Consider the following 10,933-nt stretch of genomic DNA (forward strand, 5'->3'; position numbering starts at 1 on the left):
GTGCTTACTACATGCTGTATCTCTAATTGCCTTCTATATACTAACTTATTTAATCCTTACAATCATTCTATACAGATGAGGTCAATGAGGCAAAGCACGATTAAGTAACTAAACAAAGGTGACACAGCCAGTATGTTTCAGGGTTCAGATGCTCAACAAAGCATTAGTTTCCTTCTCCCTCTTTAAAGATTTAGTCAAATCTTTCCATTTCACGGCTAAGCAATATTGTGTTACATAAGAATTCATTTAGATTGGAAGCTCTTCAACTTTGGCTGAAATTCTTCTTCTTCTATTTATACAGCAAAGTTGAAGAGAGTGCCCTAAAATTTTAAACAGCTACCTCCAAATTGCACACAGGTAATAGCAACATTTACTATTGTTAAATGCCTACGACATGTCAACTATGGTGCCACTCTGTTTTATCCTCACAAAAATCTCAAAAAATATTACTGTCATTTTAAAGTTGAAGAAACTCAGGTTCAGAGAGATTAAGTAAGTTGCAGAATAACTACATGGCAGAGTACTTGAACCTAGGTGGGTTGTATTTCAAAGCTCACATTCAGCAGTATGTGATGTCGCCATTCAGAGAAAAAGTTGCTTTGAGCAGTTACTTCTTTAAGTCATTATTTCTAAACCTGAAAAGCAAAGGTTGCTCTGGACCACTTCAAGTGGTCTTCAAATGGTCAGTTGCAAATGCAACCATGAGGTTGTTCTATTCTGCCTCTTCAGGAAGCCATTCTCTAAATATTCACTGTCAAGGAATGGGAATTCTCTGGTGAGACTCAAAAGGGAAAAGAAAGTACATTTTATGGCTCTGGAATATAGTCTTTGTAGAAATCCTATCACCTTCATATAATAGGTAAATGAGCTACAAACACATCCATGTAGATACTCACACGACTTCATTGTATCAATAACTTAAAGTTGTTCAAAGTGTTTAGAGAAAATATGAGATTATCAACATTAAAAGTAGCCATTATTAAGTGCCTATCTATTTTTAGTAACATCTTATAAGAATTGGTAAAGAACTAATACTGAATCTGAACGACAAGAACCATTCTCAAAAGAACTGGAAGAACTGTCTATTTTGATAAATACTTAAAACATGTTGCCCGAACAGTCAACACACTTTTCTTCCTGGCCAGACGCTAAAAAGTGCTATCCCTATTCTTTATCTAGAATCTGCCTGTTCCAGCTCAAATAAATAAAAAAAGAAAATTTGATTTTAGAATGTACTTCACTTGACTTACTATGAAGGGTTTCCTTGAGATTTGCTTCAGAGGGTACAGACAGTAGTAGTAGGACAAAGGAAAAAGGCTCACAGATCAAAAAGCCTTCCTTCTAGAATTGATCACTAATTAAAAATAACACATGGCTATTACAAAGATCTCAAAGATTTTCCAACCTCATTTTATTTTTATATATTTACTATTCATTTTTATACAAAGTAGGCAGAATGTTGTAGAAGGCTTCGGTTTAAAAGTTAACGAAGTCAAGTTTGTTTAGTAATTTATTTTTCAGTATTAAGCATTTAATTTTTTAGGCCCTGATTTCATCATTTAAAAATGCTAGCACTAGAGCCAGTGTTGGGGCCCAAACCAGCCAAGTCTTGAAGCCTCATTTGGTAGAGTTCCAGAATGATCGCCATGACACGCTCACCTCTCTGCTCATCTGCTAGGCTACTAGGACACAGAGGAGTGTGTCTGGCAGTGTGCTACCTTTCCCTTTTTCACATGGAATCTATGAATATTTCTGTCTAACAAAAAGCCTAAGGTTCCCAAGATTGAATGCTTTCTCATATCATTTTTTTCTGACTTTTTAATAATAATTCACCATCTGCTTAACTAAAGAAAATCAGTATTATATAATACATATGGCATAATATCCCACATATGTTTGTTTTTAAAAATACTCCTCCAAAAAAATGCTTCATAAAAATAACAATTATTACAGGAGACTGATATTTCAATACTTTAAAAATAAAAATTTAATGGAATAAAATGTGTGCTCTAAAAAGAGCTTCATTTAGATAGAAGTGTTCACCAAAAAAATCAAAATGTTTTAAGTCCTAAAAAAATATTTAGAACTTTTTGATTATAAAATAATTAAACTAAGATTTCTTTAGTATAGGAATGTACAAGTTATGGTATCCTGGTATATTAAAGCCTTTGAAGGAAATACGTGAACGAGATTAACCAAACTGAGTTACAAATACTTACTTGTAAATGGGCAATAACTCATGTCTTTTGACGGCACTGTCTGATTTTGTATCACTGTCATATAACCTTTGCACACTTCTTCCAGTTCGAAGTGGAGGGCCTAACTTGTCCATCTTACTATTAAAATACATAAAGGTGTACCCATAAGGAGATTGCTGCTGTTTGCTACTTTATACAGTTAAAGAAATTAATTTAAAAAAAAACAAAACTAGACATTATTCTGGTTCATTAGAAATGCACCCCACCCCCCACCCCCAAGCCCTTAATTCATTATCTGACAGCCAGAGTCAGAACTAATTCCAAAAAGAATTTTCAGGGAGTTCACACAGTGTCTGTAATTAGCCCTGAACATTCTCAATACACAGGCCACCCTGCTAGCTTTCATGTACACCCAAACAAACGTCACATTATACAGCAGGGCCATGGAATCAACGGAGAAACTCAGGAAGGAAACCAACTGTTGCAAAGTAAATCAGTGAAACTGGAAGGAAATTGAAAGTTGTCATTCACTAATAATCTAACCTTTCCCCTTCCCTGAATTCACAGAATCTTTCTTTTCTTTTTTTTCACTATTTTATCTTATGATTTCTTCTGCATTTTAAAATTCCAAATATAAAATAAGAATTAAATATTATGTTTATAGTTTTACCTCATCTGAATTTCTAACAAAGAATGAGTTTATTTCTGAAATCTACCCAGAGAAAAGTAAAATACGACCCTATGTGAAAAATGCTGAAAAAACATGGCTAGCAATCCTGAGAATTCACTTGTAAAAATGTGAAGTGATCATAACATCTGAAACTTCCTATTTTTTACCAAAAGTATAAAGGGTCTCCAGCCAGAAGATACTAAGAAAAACTACAGGTTTATAAGAGATTTTATTGTTTTACATCAACCAAATAACTGGATCGTATATATTCTCACCAACCAAAATCCATTCATAGTAAAGAGCAGGGAGATCAATTAGGTGATTAGGAGAAATATTTTGCAATGACTCCTGATAACACATCACTGCTTGTTAACTTTACTAATATGCTCTTTTTAAGGGTTTTTTTTAATTCATGCATTCTTTCACTCATTCCTTCCCTCTATAAATCCTGAGGACGAACTATGCGTCAGGCACTGTGCTACCTCCTGGGGACAGAGTGGTAAATCAGACAGACCTGATGTTTGTGTTTATGCAGCTTACTGTCTGAGTACACGTGTTCACCTCTCTGGACTATAAGGATCTTGGAGGAGGGACACATTTCATTCATTTTTATGATCTTTCAGTAGCCTATGAATATGAATTATGAATAACAGCAGGCACTCAAGGAAGGTAGGTGGAAAAAGTTGTTAATAATTCGCAGGTGGTGGTGTTTACACGATTTAAAGTTTAAAAATTGCCTTCATTAAATATATAATTTCTGAAATGTTTGAGATTAAAATCTGATATTTTTTTAAATTTGGGGAAGAGTATTAGAAAATTCATCTGTTTAGAATTTCAATTAACTAACCAAGATTTATCTTTGAGCTGCTTAACAATTATCAAAGGATTATTATTCAAAACAGGGACTATCTTACAAAGGACATCTGTGGATATGGAAATAAGGAATAAAAGATGTTATTTGTTAGAAAAAAATGTTACAGAAATTAAAACTAAGAAGTTTTTAGACTACATTTTTAGAAGAGAGTTCTCTAGCTGTGACAATAAGTATTAAATCTTACATGAGATACAACAGGAAGTTCAATTTGAGAAAGCAGATATGTAAGATCTAATAAAAATTTAAAGGTCATTATCTAATGGGAGTATTAAATACATTCCATATATGAGAGGACAACAACATTTCAGATTCTGAAAACCTAATTGGAAGGTAGATTTCAATGATGAGTTGTTTGACTGTGTCATATAACTTAACCATAGTGGTTCCGTGAAATACAAATCTAAGTTCTTGAGTATACCACGTGGTTTAAAAAGTAGCAGTTCTATCTTTGGGAACTGCTAAATGCAGGGAACCCTCAAAATCCATACTTTCAAACTATAAATATCTAATTGCAGTAATACTTTACTTATTCTAGAATGGGGGTTGGCAAACTCTTCCTGTAAAGGGCCGGATGGGGACTACTTTAGGCTTTGTGGGCTATACCATTTCTGTCACAACTACTCAGCTCTGCTGTTGTAGCATGAGAGCAGGCAGACAATACATAAACCAACGAGCATGGCTGTGTTTCAATAAAAATAGGTGGTTAGTAGGATCTGGCACTCGGACCATAGTTTGATGACCTCTGTTCTAAAAGATCAAAATTCCATGTATGAGAGGATGCCAGTAGTTTCAGATTTTGCAAACCTTAACTGAAAGGCAGATTTCAATGCTGAATTGTTTTTATTTTACCATATATTACGGGGTTATGATAAATACAACTACCTTATCCTGTATTCCCCCGAGCCTCTGTCAGTTTGTCCTTCTGTGGTGGCTTGCGTGTTGCTGTGATGCTAGAAGCTATAGCACCGGTGCTTCAAATACCAGCAGGGTCACCCATGGTGGACAAGTTTCAGCAGAGCTTCCACACTAAGACAGACTTGGAAGAAGGACCTGGCCGTCTACTTCTGAAAAAACTGCCAGTGAAAACCTTATGAATAGCAGCAGAACACTGGTATAGTGACTGGAAGATGAGCCCCTCAGGTTGGAAGGCACTCAAAAGATGACTGGGGAAGAGCTGCCTCCTCAAAAGAGAGTCGACCTTAATGACATGGATGGAGTAAAGCTTTTGGGACCTTTAGTTGCTGATGTGGCATGACTCAAAATGAGAAGAAACAGCTGCAAACATCCATTAATAACTGGAACATGGAATGTACAAAGTTACGAATCTAGGAAACGTGGAAGTCTTCAAAAATGAAATGGATCACTTTAAAATCGATAACCGAGGCATTAGTGAGCTGAAATGGACTAGTACTGGCCATTATGAATCGGACACTTATATGGTATACTATGCCGGGAATGACAAATTGAAGAGGAATGGTATCACATTCATCGACAAAAAGAACATTTCAAGATCTATCCTGAAGTACAGTGCTGTCAGTGATAGGATAACATCTATACACCTACAACGAAGACCAGATAATATTATTATTCATATTTACACATCAACCACTAATGCCAAACATGAGGAAATTGAAGATTTTTACCAACTTCTGCAGTCTGAAATTGATAAAACATGCAATCAAGATGCACTGATAATTACTGGTGATTGGAATGCAAAAGTTGGAAAGAAAGAAGAAGGATCAGTAGTTGGAAAATACAGCCTTGGTCATAGAAATGACACTAGAGGTCAATTGATAGAATTCTGCAAGACCAATGACTTCTTCATTGCAAATTCCTTTTTTCAACAACATGAACGGCAGCTATGCACATGGACCTTGCTAGATGGAATACACAGTAATCAAATCAACTTCATCTGTGCAAACAGACAATGGAGAAGCTCAGAATAAGGCCAGGAGCCAACTGCATAACAGACCATCAGCTGTTCACATGCAAGTTCAAGCTGAAGGTGAGAAAATTAAAACAAGTTTACAAGAGTGAAAACATGACCTTAAGTATGTCCCACCTGAATTTAGAGACCATCTCAAGAATAGATTTGACACACTGAACACTAACAACCAAAGACCAGACAAGTCATGGAAAGGACATCATACATGAAGAAAGCAAAAATGTCATTAAAAAGACAGAAAAGAAAGAAAAAAACAAAATGGATGTCAGAAGAGACTCTGAAGGTTGCTCCTGAACGTAGAGCAGCTAAAGTGAATGGAAGAAATGATGAAGTAAAAGAGCTGAACAGAAGATTTCAAAGGGCAGCTTGAGAAGACGAGGTAAAGTATTATTATGAAATATGCAAAGACCCGAAGCTAGAAAACCAAAAGAGAAGAACATGCTAAGCATTTTTCAAGCTGAAAGAAGTGAAGAAAAACTTAAAGCCTCGAGTGCAATACTGAAGGATTCTATGGGGAAAATACTGAATGACACAGGAAGCATCAAAAGAAGATGGAAGAAATACAGAGTCACTGTACCAAAAAGAATTGGTCGACATTCAATCATTTCAGGAAGTAGCATATGATCAAAGCTGATGGTGAAGGAAGAAGTTCAAGCTGCACTGAAGGGAATGGTGAAAAACAAGGCCTCAGGAATTGACAGAATACCAACTGAGATGTTTCAGCAAACAGATGCAGCACTAGAAGTGCTCACTCGTCTATGTCAAGAAATTTAGAAGACAGTTTCCTGGCCAACTGACTGGAAGAGATTCATAGTCTTGTCCATTCCAAACAGAGGTGATGCAACAGAATACATAAATTATTGAACAATATCATTAATATCACATACAAGTAAAATGTTACTGAAGATCATTCAAAAGTGGTTGCAGCAGTACATTGACAGAGAACAGCCAGAAGTTCAAGCTGGATTCAAAAGAGGACATGGAACAAAGGATATCATTGCTGATGTCAGATGGATCTTGGCTGAAAGCAGTGAGTAACAGAAAGATGTTTACATGTGTTTTATTCACCATGCAAAGGCATTCAACTGTGTGGATGACAAATTATGGAAAACACTGCGAAGGACTGGAATTCCAGAACACTTAATTGTGCTCATGAGGGACCTGTACGCAGACCAACAGGCAGTCGTTTGAACAGAACAGGGGAATACTACGTGGTTTAAAGTTGGGAATGGTGTGTGTCAAGGTTGTGTCCTTTCACCATACTTGTTCAATCTATATGCTGAGCAAACAATCTGAGAAGCTAGACTATATGAAGAAGAATGTGGCATCAGTATTGAAGAAAGGCTCATTAAGAACCTGTGATATATAGAAGACACAACCTTGCTTGCTGAAAGTGAAGAGGACTTGAAGCACTTACTGATGAAGATCAAAGACTACAGCCTTCAGTATGGATTGCATCTCAACATAAAGAAAGCAAAAATCCTCACAACTGGACAATAAGCAACATCATGATAAACAGGGAAAAGAATGAAGTTGTCAAGGATTTCATTTTACTTCGATCCACAATCAACGCCCATGGAAGTAGCAGTCAAGAAATCAACCAGTGCATTGCATTGGGCAAATCTACTGCAGAAGACCTCTTTAAAGTGTTGAAAAGCAAGGCTGTCACTTTGAGGACTAAGGTGCGCCTGTTCCAAACCATGGTGTTTTCCATCGTCTCATGCGATTGCACGCGAAAGCTGGACAACGAATAAGGAAGACCAAAGAATTGATGCCTCTGAATTATGGTGCTGGTGAAGAATATTGAATATACTATGGACTGCCAGCCAGAACGGACAAATTTGTCTTGGAAGAAGTACAGCCAGAATGCTCCTTAGAAGCAAGGATGGTGAGACTTCATTTCACGTACTCTGAACATGTTATCAGGAGGGACCTGTCCCTGGAGAAGGACATCATGCCTGGTAAAGTAGAGGGTCAGTGAAAAAGAGGAAGATCCTCAATGAGATGGACTGACACAGTGGCTGCAACAATGGACTCAAGCGTAACAATGATTGTGAGGATGGTGCAGGATCAGGCAGTGTTTCATTCTGTTGTATGTGGGGTCGCTATGAGTCAGAGCTGACTCGATAGCACCTAACAACAACAATCCTCTATTCCCCGACAAAAAATACATTACTTTTTTCCAAGTTAATGCATTTCTATAGATGATAAATTGTTCTACTTTGAATAAGACTTTTTAATATAACTGCCGTGATACGAGTAGTATACAAACAAAGGAATACTATTTTACAGGCTTTCAAAATATTCAGAACTCATGAGCATTTTAAGAAATATCTGGCAATGATATGTCAACCTATGCCTAACTTAAAATAAAGTTTAACTTAGAAAAGGTTCTTGTTTACCGTTGATGTTATGAGAGTGAATTCACTCAGAAAACAAGTCACTCACAGTCTGCTTACTAAGTATCTTGCAATCTGTAGTGATCATAGTAGGTTGAAATACAGATGATTTATGAAATAATATTTGGAAAAATTTACCAAGTGGTATTTTCTAACACTCCCTGGGTGGTGGAAATGGTTAACATGCTTAGCTGCTAACCAAAAGGTTAGAGGTTCGAGTTCACCCAGAGGCAACTCGGGAAAAAAGGCCTGGTGATTTACTTCTGAAAAATCAGCCACTAAAGGTCCTACGGAACACAGTTCTAGTCTGACACACACGGGGTCACCTTATGCAGGAGTCAACCTGACAATTTTTATTTTTTGTATCTTTGTAGATCTCCATAGCTATGATGCTCAGTGCCATGCAAAGTTGTGAAATGTATCATTCTCCACTTTTTCTCCAAAGTTCATCAATCCAATATAGACTAATTTATTATCTCCATTACATGACAAAATTAGTTCCCTAGTCCCATAGTCTCAGTCATTGTTATCCACATAAGAAGTCAAGTTCTGCAGTTCTAGGTTGTCTTAGGCATGTCTACAACTATAGTAAAAGAAATTAAAAAATAAATAATTTTTCATGTATAGCCAGTTCACACGTCAGAAGACTGGCTTACAAGAAATGCATGTTTCCACTCATACAAGGATGTACTTAAAAACTAGAAATATGTTTCCTACTGTTTTTAATATGAGGAGGGCTGGTGGTACAGTGGTTAAGCATTTGGCTGCTAACTGAAAGGCTGGCGGTTTGAACCCACCAGCCACTCCGTGGGAGAAAATGTGGCAGTCTGCTTCCGTAAAGACTTAAAACCTTGGAAACCCTATGCGGCAGTTCTTTTATTGTGTTCTATCCTATAGGGTCGCTATGAGTCAGAATCAACTCGACAGCAGTGGGTTTGGTTTTTGGGTTTTTAATATAATAAAAGTATGAGAAACAAAATTTAATTTTAATTTTAAAATGCTGGAGGTGGGGCCAAGATGGTGGAGTAGTCAGATACTTCCTGTAGCCCCTCTTACAAACAAAGACCTGGAAAAAGCAAGTGAACTGATCATATATGACAATCTAGGAGCCCTGAATATCAAAGACAAAGTTCAGGAACCAGACTGAGCAGCAAGGGGGTAGAGAGAGAGTTCAGAAGCAGTGAGGAGCTGTCAGACCTGACCTGCGGGCCAGATCAGCTGGTGCATGCGGTGAGGCAAGCATGGCGCTCGGGGCAGGTTTTCCACATCAGAGAGACTGAGCAGCGGAGAGTGTGCTCAAGCCTCCAGAACCAGTGAGAAGTGCTGCTCATTCAGGGAAATATAAGTACGTGCGTCTAACCTACCCCATGGATCAAAAAAACACACCTTTGGTAAGTACCTCTCTCCCATCTACCTGTCCCCTCCCCACTCTGCTCTGGGTCCCAGTCTGGCTTCAGCGACTGCTGTGACCCCTGAGCTGGAAGTAAGACCTGAGGTGCACCCTAAGCCATTCCCCTGGCCTTGAAGAGGGAATAAATTAAAAAATAGGAAAAAATAATCTGCAATCTCCCCTAAGCCAGGAACTCAGGGCAGGCACAGCCCCTTTGCCTAGGCACAGTCATAAGGAATCCACAGACTCTGAATGCCTTTCATCCCTGCATAGACCAGTGTGGGTCCATTTCAACAGCGTAGACCCTCATAAGCACAGTACAACAAGGTATATACATGAAGCCTATTTTCAACTGTATCACCTGTAAGGGGGAGTGGTAGATTGTTGACATTCGACACCGCCCTGCCCATTAAGCAGGGTCCTCACCTACCCACAACAGAGGCCTGAGGACTGGTGGCTCCACGCATGCCACCTAGCCACACGTGGCAGGGATCCGAGAATAAGTGGTGCCTCCCAGTCCATACAGCCAACAGTATTGGGTACCCATAGTGTGGCTGCAAAACCCGCTCATCTACACGCTGTAGGGAATAGGGACACATCTTCCACGCAGACACTCAGGGGCAGCCGTCAGCCTCCTGCGTTGTTCAGCGCATGACCCTCTACAGCAGCTAGATACCTGTGCCTACACCAGTCATCCCTGCTTGTCTACAATTGTAGGTGAGAGCCTGCACCACACACTCGGTGACCAACGACCTGGACACCTGAGCTGAATCCACACAAGAAGAATAAATGGACTCTTGGGCTCACATACCTAGTGACAGCTCTAACCACCTGGTGACAGGACGTGAGAGCTTCAAAGATGCCAATAATCAAACCAGCTCCAATGACCAGCCTATTGAGGCATATCCAAACAAAAAAAAAACAAAAAGCTAGGACATGGTAAGCAAACATAAAATAAATATAATAACTTATCGATGGCTAGGAGACAACAGTCAATATCAAATTACATAAAGAGGCAGACCATGGTGGCTTTAGCAAGTGCCCAAAACAAAGAATCAAGAAACCTTCTGGAGAAAGAGAACTTCTTGGAATTACTGGACAGAAATCAAAATATTAATATACAGAGATCTTCAAGAGATCAGGAAGGAGATCAGACAAAAGGCAGAACAAGCCAAGGAACACACAGAGAAAACAACAGAGGAACTTAAGAAGGGTACACAAGAGCATGATGCCAAATTTAACAGACTGCAAGAATCCACAGAGGGACAGCAAACAGAAACCCAAAAGAATAAAATTTCAGAATTAGACAACTCCATAGAAAGTCATAAGAGCAGAACTGAAGCAATGGAAGTCAGAATTAGTGATGCTGAAGATAAAGCACTTGACACCAACTTATTAGAGAAAAAAATCAGATAAAAGAATTTTAAAAAATGAAGAAACCCTAAGAATTATGTGGG

At 38.3% G+C, this 10,933-nt stretch overlaps 1 protein-coding gene across 1 annotated transcript in view; it reads right to left on the minus strand.

Moving 5' to 3' along the window:
* Positions 1-10,933, minus strand: part of ZC2HC1A (zinc finger C2HC-type containing 1A) — a 64,863-nt gene that overhangs the window by 9,236 nt on the left and 44,694 nt on the right. The gene's annotated exons all lie outside the window — the stretch shown is intronic.

This window comes from Trichechus manatus, unplaced genomic scaffold (genome assembly GCF_000243295.1).
Source record: "Trichechus manatus latirostris isolate Lorelei unplaced genomic scaffold, TriManLat1.0 scaffold00152, whole genome shotgun sequence".
Taxonomy (NCBI): domain Eukaryota; kingdom Metazoa; phylum Chordata; class Mammalia; order Sirenia; family Trichechidae; genus Trichechus; species Trichechus manatus.